The sequence below is a fragment of the Lemur catta genome, chromosome 3 (genome assembly GCF_020740605.2).
Source record: "Lemur catta isolate mLemCat1 chromosome 3, mLemCat1.pri, whole genome shotgun sequence".
NCBI lineage: Eukaryota > Metazoa > Chordata > Mammalia > Primates > Lemuridae > Lemur > Lemur catta.
The window spans coordinates 113,782,418-113,801,963 of NC_059130.1; positions in this window are offsets into that span (position 1 = coordinate 113,782,418).

Below are 19,546 nucleotides of genomic sequence, written 5' to 3' on the forward strand. Positions count from 1 at the left end.
AGGGTACAGACCTGCTGACCTCCCCGCTAGGTCGTACGTAACCCCGCCGTCATCCGCTGGCCGACAGTGCTGCCCTCCACATCCTCAGGTGGTCCCTGTCGTGGGCCCTGGGGTGCAGCCACTGCCTGGGGATGACAACTGATGGTGTCCCTTTCTCTGAAAGGACAATACCGAGGGGGCCGTGTCACAAGTCCTTTGTCTCCTGGCTCTTCCACCCACAAGTGGGGCAGCTCAAACATCCCCTTCCCGTCCTCCCAGCCCCCGTCTCTGCCTCTGTAGCACCGGGTTACTAGAGCCACCTCGGGGTTCTGCTGGGACCACGAAGCCACGTGTTTCATAAACACCCAGCAGAGCCTGGGACTCTGCGAGGCTCGGGAAGAGGTGGCAACGTGATCCAAATCGTGATCCGAATCGGCCTTGGGGGTGTCGAGCCTCTCAAACGCCCCTCCCAGGGCTGTCTGGGGGCGACTGGTGGGGGTGGGGTGGGACGCGAGGGCGGGGCCCTCCTGGCGTTCTCCTGGGGCTCTCGTGTTTGGGCCCAAACCGGGAATGGTGTCATCCATTCTTTCCGGGTGAGCATTAATTACCTCCAAGAAAAAGTGCCAACTACGGGATTTGGGCCTTTTCCCTCCCAGTGCTTTGCTTCTCTTCTTTTTACGAGAGTGATGTGCTCGGCGGGGACAGGTGTTGGGAGGCTGTTCCCCTTTTAAGGGCAAGGCGTCTCCCCTTCCCTGACTCACCCGCCTCGCTTTTTGGCCCCCAAGCATGCACCTTGCCTGTTAAAACTGTCCCAGGCACCACCCCTCCTCGGCGGGCGGACCCCCACCCCCCACCCTTCGTGCTTGGGAGGCTGACTCAGCGCTGAAGTCACCCTTGGCTTGGTCCTCAGACAAGCACCTTCTTGCTTGTCCTGCTGGGTTCCCACTAGCACCCCAGCTCCACCCGGGCTGGCACGTGGGCTGGGACCCTGGACAGGTGGTTGGTGAGTGCAGCCGGCCCCAGGCCCATCTGGCTGCCCTTGGCTTTCATCTGGTGCTTAACTCGACCTCTGCGGGCTGAAGGCTGACTCTGGGCCAGGCTCCAGTGTGGGTACAAAGATGAGGGTCTTCCCCGTCCCTGCTGGGCCAGGGGAAAGGCACACACAGAGATTTACGATCCCTGGACTACTGGTGCGAAGCCGTGTGGGTCTCCAAGGAGGGAGTGCCTGGCTGCCCGGGGGTCTGGGGGGGCTTCCTGGGAAGGTGATGCTTGCAATGAGTATTGAAGGATGTACTAAAAGCCACCAGGAAAGGGGAAGGGGTACGTCGATCAGAGGGAACAGCATGTGCAAAGGCCCAGAGACACATTCAGGGAGCAAGAGCAGGAAGAGATGAGTGGAGGGGGGCCTGGCTGGCCAGTGGAGGACTCCGTGCCACAGCACAGAGCTCAGGCCGGACACTGGAGGCCACAGATGGGTTTGAAGCTGTCGAGTGACATGGTCAGGTTCAGTTTTTAGGGCAGTGATGCTGGCTGCAGGGCGGGGAGGGCGGATGGAGGGTGGAGACAGGTGGCAGGAAGCCCAGTGGAAGATGTCACAACAGTCCAGGGGAGGCAGGGAGAGGCTCTGGACCGGGACAGGGCAGGGGCAGAGAGGAGGGTTTAGCGAGCTCAGGCCCCTGGCTGCAAGAGGAAAGGTGCTTCCTCAGCTGACGGTGCCCTTGTCCTGTCTCTGGCCTCAATGCCACTTCTCCGTGATGTCCCCCTGTAGGTTGGCTGACCCAGCAGTCACTGCTTATTACAGCACACACCCCAAAGCACGTTCCTGTCTACCCTCTGGTGTGCGTCTCCACCTGCCCCCCTGGGGTTGAGCAGGGAGGCGTGATGCGCCCACTGCCTGGATGGGGGCTCAGCTCACAGGGGCCGAGTGAGTCCCCAGGCTCTCCTGCCTCTGGAGGGCGGGGTGGGCTCTAGAGCAGGCCCCACCCGCCCGGCCCGGGGCTCTCCCACGTCGCTGCAGCACCCCCACCACGGGGCACCTATTGAATCTGACCGCCCTGCTCCCCTGCCCGGCCTGCGGGGGTCACAGCAGGTGGGGGCTGTGCCTCTGCTTCTCCACCGCATCTGCTACTTCCTGCCCGCGCTGGAAAGCAGTGGGTGACGATGTGCAATAAATACGTAATAAAATCATCAACAAGAAGCATTTCTGTGTCTACCGTAGGAGCACTGCTGTGTACCCAGGTCACTAAGCCCCACCATTCATTTGTCTTTTTGGTCTCCAAATAGGCTGAGCAAGGACTTGGAATCTGTCACTCTTCCACCCTCGAGAGAGATGCCTAGGAAATCGTTAGGCTCTTAAAATGCAGTGCTACCCGTCTGTAAGAGCGATGTCCCAGATACATATTCAGTAGCATGGAGCTGGGTCCACATTATACTGTTGAATAGAAAAAGCCAGTTGCTAAACAGTATGAGAGTATAACTCTACGTAAAATATACATAAATATACATGCCCAGAGGGAGTCTACAGAGAAACCCACCAACATGGTGAGAGTAGTTATTTCTGGATGGAGGGTTTACAGGTGATCTTTACTTTCTAGTTTTTCTCTTTCTTTCTTTCTTTCTTTCTTTCTTTCTTTCTTTCTTTCTTTCTTTCTTTCTTTCTTTCTTTCTTTCCTTCCTTCCTTCCTTCCTTCCTTCCTTCCTTCCTTCCTTCCTTCCTTCCTTTCTTTCTTTTTCTTTCTTTCTTTCCTTCTTTCTTTTCTTTTTCTTTCTTTTGAGACAGGTTCTCAATCTGCTGCCCAGGCTGGTGTGCAGTGGTGCGATCACAGCTCACTGTAACCTTAAACTCCTGGGCTCAAGCAATCCTCCTGCTTCAGCCTCCTGTGTAGCTGGGACTACAGGTATGCCACCACACCTGGCTAATTTTTAAATTTTTTTGTAGAGACAGAACCTTGCTGTGTTACCCAGGCTGGTCTCAAACTCCTGGCCTCAAGCAATCCTCCCTTCTCGGCCTCCCAGAGTACTAGGATTACAGGGGTGAGCTGCCTCACCCGGCCCTTTACTTTCTCATTTACATCTTTCCGGACTGTCTAGAATAGGGGTTGGCAAACTATGGCCCATGGGCCAAATGCAGCCTGTGGCCTGTTTTTGTATAGCCCATGAGCCAAGGATGGTTTTTACATTTTTAAAGCATTATAAAAACAAACAAACAAAAACCAGAAGAACATGCTTATAGTGAGCACGGAACCCACAAAACCTAAATTATTTAAGCCCTTTACAGAAAAAATTTGCCAACACTTGGTCTAGGAAAAACTAATTAGCATTGGCATGTATTAGCATTGGCTACAATAATAAAAAACAGCAGGACTTTTCCTTTTTGGAAGGTAATAAATTAGCAAGCAGAGGTACCCAGAATCCTTTCTTTCTACCCATCAACACCCCTAGGGGTTGGGCACTATGCTAGACTCACATCTTCCTCCCTCCCTCCTTTCCTTCCTCCCTCCCTTCCTCCATCGCTTCCCCCCTTCCCTCCTTCCTTCCTTTCTGTCTCCAAATTTTTCCTGAGCACCTTCTATGTGCCGGAGGGCTTACAGTCTGGTGGGGAGACAGACCAGGAACAAGTCACTGTGACCCATCGTCCAAAGTGCCACAGTGTACCTGTTCAAGGGGGATGGGTCACTGGGGTGGGAGCACTGGTTTTGGGAGTTGGTGAAGGGTGCTCCAGGGAGGACTTAGCTTGAGGTCTCCCACAGTTACCCGGGAGCCAGCTCAGGCCTTTGGAAAGGTGATTCAAAACATCAGGCTACCTAGGCTGGGCCCCAGTGAACAGTGCTTGCAGTGCCCCCAACTCAGGTGACCGGGGGATGGTTTGGTGACCACATAGGTGGTTGTTTGAGGACTTTGAGTCAAATGGCAACACGTGGAAAACAGGAGTGGACTGTCAGGCTGGCGGGAGACCAGTGTGGCCAAAGGCCAAATGAGACGCGGCTGGGAAAGACATTTCAGGGAACAAATGGTGTGTGTAGTGGGGATTTGTGGGGGTGATCCTGGAGTGCCAGGCCGATGGGGGGCCCTAGGGGTCTGAGTAGCGATGACAGATGCACAGGCAGCCTCACGTGGGCCAGTGGGATGGGGCCAGGCAGGAGGCAGGGAGGCTGTTGCAATCGTGCCCGGCTCCTGCCCGGCCAGCCTCCTGCAGCCGTGTCCCGCAGGCCCACACCTCCCTCCCATCAACTGGACTGGTTCCCTCAGTCAAACCAGTAGGGGGAATTGGGAAACGACTGTGGGGCAGGGGTGGGAAGCCGAGGGACACCCCTTTCTTCCTCTTAGTCACTGGATCTAACTTTCAGCACATCTTTCAAGGCTTAGTCATGCCTGAGACTGTCGTGACTTTGCTAGCACCCCGGACAACTGAGGCAGGCAGCCAACCAGGCAGGAAGCCACTGACCCCAGGCTGCCCGCCCGCTGCCCTGTCCTGGGTGCCGGGATTTCAGGGAAGCAGGCCAGTCTCAGCAGTGGGGTTACTCTCCCGGGATTTCCAGGCTGGGGCTTTGGCAAAGCAGACCGTGGTCAGACCTGGGGCGAGTCACATCTCTCTGAACCTCAGTTTCCTTCTCCTAAAGCAGGGATCATGGAGTTAGTCTCCATATATGCATAAGGACTGAAGGCATACACGGTGCTCACAAAGTACACAGCAGGGTTGCAATGAACACTCGTTCCCTCCTTTCCAGCACATGAGGAAGCCATGCGAAGCCAGGCTCTGCCCGCCAGGGGTTGCCGATGGAGCTGGGACAAAGCAACACCCTTGAGACCATTGGACACGCTCATGAGCTGAATAACACTGCAAGACTTCGCCCTGCCCTTGGAAACAGCAGTTCACACCCCAAACATCTGTGGCTCCCCGAGGTAACCACACAGGCCTTCTGGACAGTTCCCTGAACATGCCGGGTCCCACTGCAGGGCCTTCGCACGGGTGGTTCTGTCCACCTGGAGCACTGTCCTTGCTACCAACCCCCACCCCCACCCCACTGAGATCAAATCAGCGCCTGGGAGTGGGGGCCCTGCAGCTGCTCTCTGAGTTTTGGGTAGAGAGACCCAACCCAGTTTTTGCAACACCCCAGAGAGACTCTATTCCAACAGTTATCAGGAAACTCCCTAGGCAAGGTTGAATTTGATTCACTTTAATTGAAAAAGAAATGGCAGCCACCTGGCACTGTGATGGGTAGAAGAGGAGGGAGAGGATGCTAGGGGGCGAAGCCAGCGGTCCAGTGTCCCCACCGCCCGGGCTCCCAGGAGACTCGCCCTCGCGGGCACCTCATTTCTTGGGAGGCCTCCCCTCTCCCAGAAGGGGCTGATAGCTCCCCCCGACCGTGGTGTGCCTACAAACTTGGAACTCGAGTGAAGCCTCGTCACATTGCTTTGCAATGACTGGGTCGGTCACATGCCTTTCTGCCCCATCGGACCGGGCTCCGTCTCCATGGCAGCGCATCTTCCTGGCCAACCTTGCCCAGAAGGTTGGCGGTTTGTAGCACACAGATGTCAAACTACACGTGAATACAGGTCAGAGCATCCACCCTTGTTCCCACAGTTCTTTCTCCACAGCAACCTTTTTGTCCTTTTTTTTTCTTTTTTGCCCACTTTACTGTGTGTGGTATTATTCATATTCCATAAAAGTCACCCATTTTAAGCACACCGTTCCATGAATTTTAGTAAATGTGTGCAGTTATGCAGCCACACTCGCGATGAGGTTTTAGCATACTTCCGGCACCTCAAAAGTTCTCTCCTATCCCTTTGCAGTCTATCTCTAGCCCTGGAGAAATACTGACCCGATTTCTGTCCTATGGCTTTGCTTTTCCTAGACTTTCATATAAACGAAGTCAGAGCATATGTGGTTTTGCTATCTGGTTTCTTTCACTTAGTATTAATAATGTTCCTGAGGTTCATCCACACTGCAGCACGTATCAGTAGTTTGTTCCTTTTCGTTACTGAGTAGCGCTTCGCTGTCCGCGTGTATCACACTTCGTTCAACATTCTCCTGCGGAAGGACTGCTGGGTTGTATCAATTTTTTTGGATATTAGGGGTCACGCTGCTATGATTATTGGTATACAGATCTTTGTGTGGACATATGTTTTCAATTCACTTAGGAAGATGTTTAGGACTAGAATTACTCGATCACGAGATAAAGTGCTTTTTAGAAACCTGTCAAGGTGTTTTTCCGCGTGGCTGGGCCATGCTGCAGCCCGCCAGCAGCAACGTAGAGGGTGCTAGTGTGCCTACCTCCTCAGCAACACTTGGTAGAGTCAGGAGTTTTGTCTCGTTCGCTCATCTTAGCCATTCTAAGGGGTGTGTAGTGGCGCAATGTGGGACAGGAACAGGGACTGCAGACGTCCTTGCCTCGTTCCTGGTGTTAGGTAGGAAGCATTTATTCTTTCACCATTAAATAAGATGGTAGCTGTAGGCTCTTCACAGATGTTCTTTTTCAGGTTGGGGAAGTTCCCTTCTATCCCTAGCTTGCTGAGAGTTTTTATTGTGAATGGATGTTGAATTTTGTTGAATGCCTTTTCTGCATCTACTGAGAGGATTATACGATTTCTCCCCTTTATCTGATTTTTATAAATGTCAATTAGATCAAATTTCTTGAGAGTATTGTTCAAGTGTTTTGGATCCTTCCTGATTTTCTGACTACTTTTTCTATCAATTACTAAGAGATGTTACTGAAATCTTCATGTATTTGGGGGCATTGTTATCATATATACACACACACACATGCACATTTATAATTGCTATATCTTTATGCCACGTTGACCCTTTTATCATTATGAAATGTTCCTCTTTGTCTATAGATATATTCCTTGTCGTAAACTCTATTAATATTTTGTTTGTTGTTACTATGGCCAATCTAGCTGTCTCATGCTTCTATTCTCATGGTATATCCTTTTACTTTTTTATAGACAGAATAAAGGTGAGTCTTGCTTTCTAATCCAGTCTGAAGTATCTCTATCCTTTGATGGGAGTCAGTTTTTATTGACTGCTTTTTTTTTTTTTCCTGGTGTGGGTCACACTTTCCTGTCTCTTTGTATGTATAGCAGTTTTTGCTTGAAAACTGGACATTGCACATTGTCTCAATGCTGGATTGTTTCGTTTTTCTGAGGTTTTGGTGTTTTGGTGTAGTAGGCAATTAAGTTGCCTGAATTCAGACGGCCAACTCCGTGTCTTCTACAGTGGGAAGCTGCTGATGTCTCTGGTCATTTTTATTTTTTCTATTTTAGCTTAGCTCTCTGGGGGTCTCCCCTGTGTCTGAATCACTCGGGGCCAGCCAGCAATTGGGCAGAGGGTATGCTCAGACAACTCAAGCCAATAAAGGATTAGACCCTTTGCCCCCTGAACTCCAGGTGGGTTGAGGAACTCATTCAAAGCTTTAGTTTCAGGCAAGATAAGAAGGAGAGGGAGGAAGTTTTCAAGTGTCTCTTGTCTTTCAATTTTCTCTGGGGTCTCCCACATTTATGCTTCATTTAGCAGTCAGCTGAAGATGTGTGAGGAGTGTATTGTCTAAGCCCTTCTGTGGCTCTCACCTTCAGCATCTCCCTGTTAAATATGCCACCTTTGAACAGAGTCCCTGTGCCAGGGAGCTGTCGGTTTTTACTGTCCTTACTGGGAGAAATAGGAGCACCTCCAGGTTTAAAGGCCAAAAGTTTCCTGTTCCCACCTGGTAGCCGTTTTTCCCGAGTAAAGGCTGATCGCATTGTTCCCTGTCTTTGGTCATTTTCCAGTGCTCTGAAATAGTCATTTTCAAAACAATTTTGTCCAGTTTTATACTCGGACAAAAGGGTGAAACTTTTTCTCTGTGGAGGAGAATCGCCTAACACTGACATGAAAGGAAATCCTGCCCTTTGTACTTTTGTTAGGATTTTATTTCATTATATAATGAAAACATGTTCATCATAAACATTTAGAAAATAAGACAGTTTTCTCAAATCACTTGTAATCTAATGCCTGGAGATAATTACCGTGAGCATTGTAAATATATCCTTTCACATCTTCTTAAATGTATACATTTAAGAAATACAAAAATGAAACCATTTGGTATACACTTTTTTTAAATTGAGGCAAAATATAGAGAACATAAAATTTACCATTTTAGCCATTCTAAGTTTACAGTTCTGTGGCGTTAAGTACATTCTTGTTGTTGTCCAACCACCACCACCATTTTCAGCACTTTTTCAACTGAAACTCTGTACCCGCTAAACGCCAAGACCCCGTTGCCCTCCCCCAGGCCCTGGCAGCCACCATTCCACTTTTTGCCTCTATCAATCTGACTACCCTGGGTATTTCATGTACGTGAAATCACGAAGTATTTTGTGGCTGACTTGTTTCACTTAGCATAATGTCCTCAAGGTTCATCCATGTTGCAACATGTTTCAGAATTTCTCTCCCTTTTAAGCCTGAATAATATTCCATTGTACAGATCGTGCCACGTTTTGTTTATTCATTCATCTCGGGCTGTTTCACACTTGGATTGTTTCCACCTTTTTGCGATTATGAATAATGCTGCTATGAGCATGAACGAACAAATATCTGTTTCAATTCCTCTGAGCATACACCCAGCAGTGGGACTGCTGGATTACATGGTAATTCTGTGTTTGATGTTTTAAAGAATCATCGTATCGTTTTCCGCAGCAGCTGCACCAGCAAGGCACAAGGATTCCAATTTCTCAGCATCCTCACCAACATTTGTGATTTTTTATTTTTGATGATAGTCATCCGGATAGGTGTGAAGAAGTATCTCACTGTGGTTTTGATTTGTGTGATTAGTGATATTGAGCATCTTTCCATGTGTTTATTGGCCATTTGAATATCTTCTTTGGAGAAATGTCTATTTGAGCCCTTTGCCCATTACTTAATCAATTACTTTGTTTTTCATTGCTGAGTTCTAGTTCTTTGTATATTCTGGATATTAATCCCTTTTCACATATATGATTTGCAAATATTTTCTCCCATTCCATGCACTGCCTTTTCACCCTGTTCCTAGTGTCCTTTGATGCACAAGTTTTCTTATTTTGGTAAAGTCCAGTTTACCTATTTTTTCTTTTGTTGCCTATGCTTTTGGTGTCACATCCAAAAACCCATTGCCAAATCCAATGTCATAAAGCTTTTGTCCTGTGTTTTCTTCTAAGAATGTCATAGTTGCAGCTTATGCCTCTAGCTGTGGCTGGGTTTGAATTCGGGCTCTGCCACTAATCAGCTAGATTAATTTAGACAACTGCCTTAACCTACCTTCATGAAGTAATGGGGGTCACAATACTCAACTTATGCAGCTATTGAGGTAGCTCAGAGCTCAGCACAAAATAGGCACTCAGCAAATACCTCTCCCTCTCCTCCTTAGCATGCCTAAAACTAGAACCCAGGGTCTTTCTTAATCTAGCGTTTCTATTACTGCAAACGGAAGCATGAGACACTTTCTAATTCCACAGTCTTGCTTAAAGGGAAAGAAACAAAATCCCCTTTAATTAATATCTCTATGAATTACATCATACTATATATTGTATTAATTTATATTTTCTATAACGTAAAATTATAATTTCTATTAATTATTTGCCATGCCCTGTCCTAAGCACTTTACGAATGTTAGCCCACTTGACACCTTCTAGCTGAGAAAGTGAGAAATTAGCTTGGACTGAGCAGGTCCAAGTCTGGCCAGCCACTGGTCAGGCTGGAATGAGCGGCGGGGATAAGGCCAGAGGCAACGTCACCAGGAAATGCTATTTCTCCCGCGGACGTGCTGCAGCTATAAAATGTCATAACTCACTTCTTTGAGTGACGACTGCTTTCTTTCTCACTAAGAAACTTCGTTCTCTAAAATCAGATGACCAGAAACGTTGCAGCTTGAAATGCTGTCAGGGGGAATTTCGGAGAGAGATGGAATGTGAGGATGAAACATCCTGCCCTTGAGCTGAGGATCTCAGTGGCTTTGAAGGAGAGACAGGCCTGACTTCCGACCCAAGTGCAGAGGGTTAGATAAGGCTTTCTGTACACAGCACCCCACACCTATCTTACCTCGGTAGTTCCCATGGAAATGGGGCTCTGGGCCCACTTTGCAGGACAGACTTGACATTGATCCCCTTACACGTAGCTCGGCTTTGCTCTGAGCTTATTAAAACTTCTTTGAAATTTAACCTGAATTCCATCCTTTTCCAAAATTCTAGGATAACACTACCTTTTCCTTGGTGTGGTTCTCTGGTGTGTTGTCTCCCTCACTGCAGCAAGTCCACAAATCTGACTCTGTCGGGCTCCAGGCTTGTTCTTGGGGGTCTTAGGTTTGTTGGGCCAACAGGACTTTTAAGCCTCAAATTCAGGGCTGCCCTCAACCAACCTGAGCGGCATGTCACCCCTAGTCCAGGGCTTCTCAAACTTGAGTTTGCATCAGAAGCCCCTGGAGAGCCTGGGCAAGCACAGATTGCTGGGCTCTACTTCCCTGGGTTTCTCATTCAGTCGGTCTGCGGTGGAACCTTAGAAGTTGCATTTCTGGCAAATTCCCAGGTGATGCTGATGCTGCTGGTTCCAGGGAACACACTTTGGGAATACCACCCTAACGAACCCTCATCACCTTAACAGCATAGATTTGTAAGGAGTAAGTGACAGGTGTGTGAAGAACTCAGCATAGAACTTGGCATATACTAAGTACTTGCTAATGTAAGCTGTTGCTATTATTTTTAAGTGCACTCCTCAGATTCTTCAATAATCCACTCACCCATCTAGTCTTTCTTCAAGTTCATTCTTGTGGTCCTTTGAGAACTTCCAGTTTGGAGTGAGACGAGACCGGCAACCCATTAATTACACCCCAAGGCAAAATGAAATAAGCTCCTTGCACAGATGTGGTCAAAGGCACACATTTGGAGTCATATTATAAATATGTAATTTTTGTATATTCGCCCTACTGAGTATTTTAATCACCACCGTTTCACCATGTCATTATTAGAAGACCTCCCAAGCCAGAAACACTGGGCAGGTCTACGCGGAATTTCATTTGCCCATTCTGTTGTTGGACAATTCATTTCTTCCACTTGTTGTAAATTGTTATAAATAACTCTCCTCTGAAGATCCTTGCATCTAAACTAATTTGTGAGACCCACAGATGACTTCTTTAGGAAAGAGGCCTAAGATGGGGAGATGACTGGGCCAAAGGGCACGAACTCGTAAGTCTCTGGAGAGCTGTCATCAAATTTCTTTCCATCTTGGAACAGAAAGGTTGCTGGTGAAAGCTTCCAGATGGCAACATCTGTGCTCCTTTCAGTAGATCTCACAGAATCTAAGCCCCAGGCACAGAGCACGGGGTCTCCGCGCGAGAGGCTGAGAGTGTGTTGGCTGCTGGTCTTTGCTTCGCTGCATCCTGCTGCGAGCACATTAGCATGGAGACCCAAGCTCCCTTTCTTCCCCGGTCAGAGGGCAGTCCCGGGGCAGTGGTTACTGTTCAGTGAAGGCCAGATTTCCTGGGCTTCCTCTCACCTGTCCCTAATGGTGCGTGAATTGTTTTATGGGTTTCCATTGAAGTGTGAGGCAGTCATTTCCTGGTGGCCTTTATTGAACCCGAAGCTTGGCTGACGGTTTGAATAAACTGAGGCGGGCTGTAACCGAGCGTGGCGTGGCTCGTCTGTGGTCAGTCCTCATGTAAAAACAAACTACTTTTCGGGTGAAGGGAGTAGCCACCTCCACCACCATCGCCCAGGCAAACCAGCCTTACCTGTGTGTAGAGCACGCCCTGTGGGCGTTTGGCGAGTGTCCCCTGCCCCGCGCCTCCACCTGTTCAGTCCTGTCCTTGCTTTGCACAGTCCCACCCGAGAAACCCTCCTGGATGCCCCCAGCCCAAATTAATGTCCCCGTGGCTGAGAGCCACACTCAGCACTGTGTTCTTTATATACCTCATCTTACTCAATACCTGCATGGCCCTGCCAATATCTGGTCGCCCCATTTCACAGCCAAGAAGACTGAGGCTCTGAGCAGAGAGGGAATTTGCCCAAATGAGAACGAAACAGAGCCGGGGTTGGAAGTCAGGTCACCTGTCTACACAGGCTGATTGACTGTCCTGTGTCAGTCCCCAGGGCTCATCTGTGGCTCATGTGTTTGGGCCCGAATCTTTTCTCATTTGGAGCCCTTGGACGTGCCCCAGTGCTTGTCTTGTTTAATTGTTTCCTAATACCTTGCAGGCCCCACTCGCGGCTCTCTGAGTAGCCCAGGCACAGAGGTGGCACAGAGCAGGTGCCAGAGATGCTTGAGGACTTCCCTTTTGCTTTTCCTTTTCTTTCCTTTTCCTTTCTTTCTCCATCCCTCTGTCCCCAGAAGGAATAATCTTGAACGACTACAATTTGCAAGAAAATCTACTGAGGAAGGGAAGCATCTTCATTTGCACCCTCGTAGCTCAATCTTTTCTAGAGAGAGACCTGAATTATCTAAATCACCCATCCCCTAAACTCACTACGATCTTTTAAAAAAGCAATAAGGCCGGGCGCGGTGGCTCACGCCTGTAACCCTAGCACTCTGGGAGGCTGAGGCGGGAGGATAGCTCGAGGTCAGGAGTTCGAGACCAGCCTGAGCAAGAGTGAGACCCCGTCTCTACTAAAAATAGAAAGAAATGATCTGGCCAACTAAAAATATATATAGAAAAAATTAGCTGGGCATGGTGGCGCATGCCTGTAGTCCCAGCTACTCGGGAGGCTGAGGCAGGAGGATCGCTTAAGCCCAGGAGTTTGAGGTTGCTGACACCACGGCACTCACTCTAGCCCAGGCAACAGAGCGAGACTCTGTCTCAAAAAAAAAAAAAACAAAAAAACAATAAAAATTCTAGGTAGCTCAATATTTAATGTTCATAAAAGTTGATGTAGCAATTTAAGCTGCAACATGATACACCACGTCTTCCATGTAGCAAGCAGCATTCCCTGCCCTCCCTTCTTTTTTCTTTCCTTACGTATCTTCCAAGTGGCCTCCCTGTGCCAAACACCAGGCTGGGCATACAACGGGCTTGGGAGACAGCCGTGGCTTTCTTGGTGCCCACCACTTGGTCAGGATGACAGAGGACCACTAGTTAGGGACTGCCCAATAGGTTATTATTCAGCATGTTCTTTCTAAGATCCTGGAACTGCATTTTCTTCTGCTTCCAGAATAAAGAGTGGGAGCCACTACCACTGTGTGATTCAGTCTTTGGCAGCTTCCTCCTCCCCCCTGTACCTGGTGGCCCCACGGATGCCGTGTCCTGGGAGGGCACATGCTGAGTGTAGCTGGACTCAGCCTGGCCGCCCACGGAAATCTGCGGCTCTGTGCGTTGGGCTGAAGTTTTCCGTCACCAAACTGTGACAGTGTTTTCCAAATCACAGCAAAATAAAACTAACGGACAGAATGTTTTCAGTTAACAGTTTTCCGGTACCTACTGCCTTTCGTCCACACCGTAACTGAGTATATGACAGTGTCTGAGTTGGCCCCAAATTAAGTTTAATCCATTGATATTTCATAATATGCCCTGCAAAGCCACTTGATCACACTGGGGAACTGCTGGCCTGGACTGTCGGAGCCAGAGACTGCCCTCGGGGCTGCTAGCTCAGTGCCCATTCCCACCCTCCGGCCTGGGCAGTCTTGTTGCGACCACCCTCCCCTGCACCCCTTACTGCTGTGCCCCACGGGGCAGGCTGACCTTCTCCGGGGCCTAGGACAAGCCACGGTTCCGCAGGGACTGTGCTCACTGCGTCTCTGTGCCTGGCCGTCTTTCCCATCTCCCACTCAGTGGCCACTCCTCCCAGAAGTCTTCCTGTCCCAGCTCTGCACACCCAGACCTGCCCAAACCCCCACTGCAGGCTCTCATGGCACCAGAGCGTCAACACTAATCGAGGCTGTGTTTTAATATGCACTTACGAGATCATTTGATTCACGTCCGCCTTCCCCACTAGAACGTGAGTGTGCCAAGGGCAAGGAGTGGGAATCATGTGCATGCGTGTATGTTATGTATGTGTATATGCACATGTATGTGTGTATGCGTGTGTGTGTTTGTGTGTTTCCTCCCCACAATTTCTGCGCATGGTGCACACTAAACACTCAACAACCATTTGCTGATTGAATGAGTGTGTGGCGCTGTGCATTTCTTTAGAATCCTTTTGGTAGTATTGACTTTGTGTATCAAACGGGGAAGCCGAGGCCCGGAGATGTGCCTTGCATCAGTCGAGGCCCCACAGCTAGAACCGAGGCCTCCAGCCCAGTGACCTTTGCCCCACTCCGGGCTGCCAGCACCCCACGGGGTTTGGCGGGTTAAACAGAAGCTGTAGTTCAAAGGAAGTTTACCGCAAGGCCTGGTGTTGACCAGGGGATGATGACTTCACCTCCCCGGCAGTGAAAGGCTTCGCAGAAAAGAGCTGAAAAGAAAATACCTTCGCAATGAATGAGCTGGGCAGGCCTGGCTCGGGCTGACTCACCGAGAAGTTTTCACTTTATAAGGACGTTACTGGGGGTTCCCTGGGCGTGGCTGTTGCCCCGTGTCGGGTCTGGGAGAGGGTGAGTGGGTGAACACAGGCTGTGGGGCTCGCAGCCCTGCAGGAAGCTCTGCCAGCCGTCCTGCATCCGGGAGCGCCCCCCCCCCCGCCCACCCCGCCTCCTTGAGTGTGTTTCCTCTGCTGCACAGCCCCTGTGTCCCCAGCCACCCAGCCTGTGCCTGTGGACTAGCACCCACCCAGGTTTCAGTGGGTCTGGCTGCCAGTTGCTCCTCCGGACGTGTGGCCCCTGCAAAACCTTACCCGGTTAGGTCTAGGAGTTGAGTGTGTCTCCTGAGTCCCCGGTGCTCACAACCCCAGCTACACACCCCACCCGCCCCTGCCTTTGCGTCCTTTCTTTGTGCCATCCGCTCGCCTTCTACATCGTTTGCCCTTGAAGTCACCGAGGGGGCCTGGCTGCAGTGGCCAGAGTCCTCTGTAGGAAATCGGAGATTCATACCAAGAGGCTGTTTTCCGCAGCTCCGGTGCCTCCCTGGGCCCGTGGAGCTGTGCTCTCTGCAGATTTGGGCAAAGGTTCCTCTCTGGGCAGCACTGCCTGTCCCCTGCCCGGGTCTTCCAGGAGCCACCTCCTCCCAGGGCACACGCACCGGTACCCACTGCCCAATCCCATTTTCCTTCCTCTTCTTCCAAGCAACCCCAAAGCCTGCGAGCAGCTCATGCGAATCCGTGCCCTGTACTGCCTGCCCTGGCCCAGCAGCCCCCCAGACAGTCCTGGGCTGAGTTTGGTTCCCAGCCCCGAGACTGTGGAGGCCCCGGCCACTTCCACGCACCCTGGTGCTGCTCCCAAACACCCGGGGAGGTCAGACTATGACCCACCCCTTTCAGAGGTGGAGAAGCTGCTGCTCAGAGAGGCCTAGGAATCTGCCAATGTCTCACAGCTGGAGGGACAGGGACGGCATGGGAACAGGGCTCTCTGATCCTACTCTCCTGCGCCCATTCCCCTGCGTGACCCCAGCCTGCTGCAGAGGTTCACATGCAGGGTCAGGGGTCAGGAGAAAGGCCTGAGATGAGAACCTTAGGAACAGGAATTCTCACCACCTGCTGGGGCAAGGGATGGAAATAGTTGGGGAGTGACATCACACATCGTAGCCGTAGCCTATTGCCACCATCGCGTGTGTTTGTGCTCGGTCAAGACTGGGTAATGATTAAGCTGAGGGCTGAGGGTTAGGAAGAAAGCGTGGATTGTGCCCAAGGCCACCAGCTCTCTCAGGGGGAAGAGAGGACAGGCATGAGCTGACCAGTGACCCGGCAGTCCCCTGAGAGCCCGTGCTCATCGCTGTGCAAAGGCGCTGCCTGTCCTTAGCTGATGTCTGCTCCACGGTGGGCAGCGGAGCCCCTGCCCTGCGGGACGTGCCTCCCCCACCCCAACCCGGCTTTGGGGAGAGGAGCGGGGATGTGCCAGGGTCCCAGGGAGACTGGATTTGTCAGAGCCTCAGACCTTAAACGCCTTGTCACTGCAGGAAACCAGAGACCTGGCTGAGATAACAGGGTTATCACAGTAAACAGATTCCTCCCAGGATGAAGAGGAAAGAACAGGCCCTGTTTGTCCTCCCCTGGCAGGACACCCAGCAGGGTTCTGCCTCCCGGAGGCTTGGCTGCAGAGAGCGGGGCTGACCTGACTTCACAGCAGCCCGGCCCTCGTGCCCTCCCTCCTCCAGCCCGCTCCCCACCCCCACCCCACTGGCTTGTTTATCTGTTTGTTTCTTCTCTGTTTGTTTATTTACCCAAGGGCCCAGCGTGGCGGGCAGAGAAGGGCACAGGAACCCGCACCGGATCTGGGCTCGGATCTCCGGGATTCAATCCTGTGTCACCTCCAGGGTGACCAACTGTCCCGGTTTACCTGGGACTAAGGGGGTTCCTCAGACAGGGGACCTTCAGTTTCAAAACTGGGACAGGTGCCAAGAAAACTGGGATGAGTTGGTCGCTGTATTTACCTCTCTGAGCCTCAATTTGCTCATCTCTAGAACGAGGTTAGTTATTATCTGTTGGAGGATTAAATGGGAAAATTCGAGGAAGCATCTAGTACGTGGATGTCTTCAGTGATGGTTTCGGTTATTTATTTCTCTGCCTGAGGAAACTGCAGGGCGTGACCTTGAATTTCTCACCTCCCTAGTCCCAGGACCTTTTCAAATCAACACAGAAGCAGATTTGGGGTAGCGTCTGTACATTTGAGAAATCGTTAAGCTCATCTGTTGTGCTTTTGCCCAAAATGCCTTTTGATTGACAAGCCTCAAGCAATGAACAGAGGCAGGTCAGTAAAGGGAGAAAGATTGAAAACCAGGAGGCTGGGCCCACTCTCTGCCACTAACTTGTGTGACCTTGGGGAAGTTGCTTTGCCTCTCTGGGCCTCAGTTTTCCCATCTACAAAATGGAGGGTTGGTCTCTAAGTGTATCTTCCAGCTCTACCACCCAGTAATCCTACAGTACTGCCGTTCATTACCCTGTGAGCTATTATGGAGGAATTATTGAGGATGGGAAGGTTTGCTTGGTGCTAGTACAGGGGTGAGGAGGGAGGAGGAAACAGACATCCGGCATGTCCATAAGCAGCAACTAAAATTTGAAAAATGGCACCAGATGGAAAATGACAAGGGCATCTTAAAGACAGAGCAGTTGGTTGATGTCTGCAAAGCAGCCTGGGCATGGCCTCATGATGCAAGGCCATGGGGCATTCATTGACTCATTCCTTTGTTCACTGATTTGTTCCTTCATTCCTCTCTCTATTTGTTCATTCATTCATTCATTCATTCATTCTTTTGCTGGGCCGCATCATAGCATAGTGATTGATGGCATGGCCTCTGAAACCGATTTGTCTGGATTCAAATCCCATCTCTGCCACTTAGTTATTTCCCATGTATAAAGAGGAGGCAGCAAAGGTACTTGCCCTTAATGTACATAAAGGACTTACAGCAGCGCCTGGCACTTACAAAGTACGGTATACATGTTTGCCGTTATTTCTTGTTTATTCTTCCGCCATTTGCTAAAAGACAGCTATGCAGCAGGCCCCGGGCTGGGCAGCCACCAGGGATTCAGATGTGCAGAGCAATCCCCACTTTGAGCGGAGCACAGAGGGCTGACCGGGCAACTACAAAGCCACGTGGGCAGTGTGGTGGTGCAGGAAGCACGGGGCACTGTGGAAAAGCAGAGGAAGGACACCTCTCATGGACAGGACTGGCTCAAGAGGGGATGTGTTTGGAAAAGCTTGCTGGTAGAGGTGGCACTTGATCTGGGTCTTGTTAGCCAGGAGGTGAATGAGGTGGGGTCACGGGTACCGCAGACAGCTGGCGCAAACGCTTGAGGATGTGGATATTCACGGAACAGTCGTGGTCTGGTACGGCTTACTGGGGGCTGGGGGCCAGGAGAGGTGGTCAATGAAACCGGCAGGGAAAGCAAAGTCTCACCTATGCCAGGCATCCCAGGATGCTAAAGTGTTAATATTTTATCAGCTGGGCCAGTGTTTCTAACTTTTAGGATCATGTTGGAAATAATAAAACCTCCAGTACGTGGAGATTTATTTGTAGTGAAATTATATACATGCACTACCATACAAACATGTCATGTACATGATATGACACAAAAACAGAAAAAAATTTAAAACATGAGATAAAGAATGCACCTAGAAATTCAGGTGTTTTCCTCCCTTGAGCCGATGGCTCTTCTTACGCCTCCTCCAGATTGCACCCCCGTTCCCCCACTTTGGAGCGCACTGTACCATGGGGTGCAGCAAGGAATGGAAGTGGAATAGAGTAGACTGTTTTACCTTTATAAGGCCACTTGGGCATTTATACGCACTGATATCCCTGCAGCCATTAAAATGAAGATATAGTTGCTTATTATTAATAGCAAAAGGTGCCAAGCTAGTAAGCAGAAGAGTTGTAGGGTGACCAACTATCCCGGTTTGCCCAGGACCAAGTGGTATCCTGGAAGGCAGGACCCTTAGTGCAAAAACTCAGATGGTCCCGGGTGAACTGAGTCATCCTAGTTGTATGTCTAGAGCAATCCCACTTTGTAAAAAATATAAATGAAATGTTTAGCAAAGGACCGGAAGGCTGATCACCCCAAATGTTAACAGTGGTTATCGCTGGGTTGGTGGTGGGCTGATTTCTATTCTGGTTAAAATTTGTTTTCACTTCTATTTATTAATTCATTTATTTTGGGTTTTGCTTATCCATATGATGTGTTTTCTGACATGAAATATGTACTATTGTGTGACTTTTAGGACGTGAGAAACAAAGCTGAGACTCCCTGGGCAAGCAGGGAGGCCCATGGCGGGAGGCAGGACACACGGAGGGCTGGGTGAGTTAGGAGGAGGGGAGGGGGAGGAGGGGAGGGCAGGGAGGAAGGTCGGAGAGGTGCAGGAGAGAGGACTGACTGCACGGGGCTCGGTGACTGATTAACCGTGGGGTGAAGCAGAGGCAGGAGTCGAGGGTACTTGCAAGTTTCTGGGTAGAGCCATTAACCAAGGCCAAGGGAGAAACACAGTTTTGAGAAAGAAGGATGGTGTTGGCAGCTCTGGGGGGCTGGGAACATGCCGTTGGCTTCGTTTCAGACAAATTGAGGTGCCTGTGTGACACCCAGGACGAGGTGCAGGAGCAGGATTTATCCCCAGGAGCTCAGGGAACTGCAAACTTACAGGCCTGCTTCTTGACTCAAGCCACTATGAGCAGCGCCCTCCCTTTGAAAAGTCCCCCAGACCTCCAGTGACATACTCCACTGGCCCAGAAGTCCCTTCTGATTCATGGCCCGGTTTGCAAGGAGTGAGGTCTTAAGACACACTGCAGTAGTCCATTGCCACCGCTCTTCCGCAGCAAAAATGACTCATTCGCATTACATAGAAAGTTTATCTTCTCTATCTTTTAGCTGAAAGAACATGTATACTCCTTTATTTATTTTTTTCTTCTCTGGAATCCGTGTAGTGATTTCAGTCTTTTAAATGTACCAAGACTTGTTTTATGGCCTAGCCGGTGGTGTACCTTTGGACCGTTCTGTGTGCTCTTGAAAATAACGCAGGCTCTGTTGCCGGGTGGGGTGTTCTATAGATGTCACA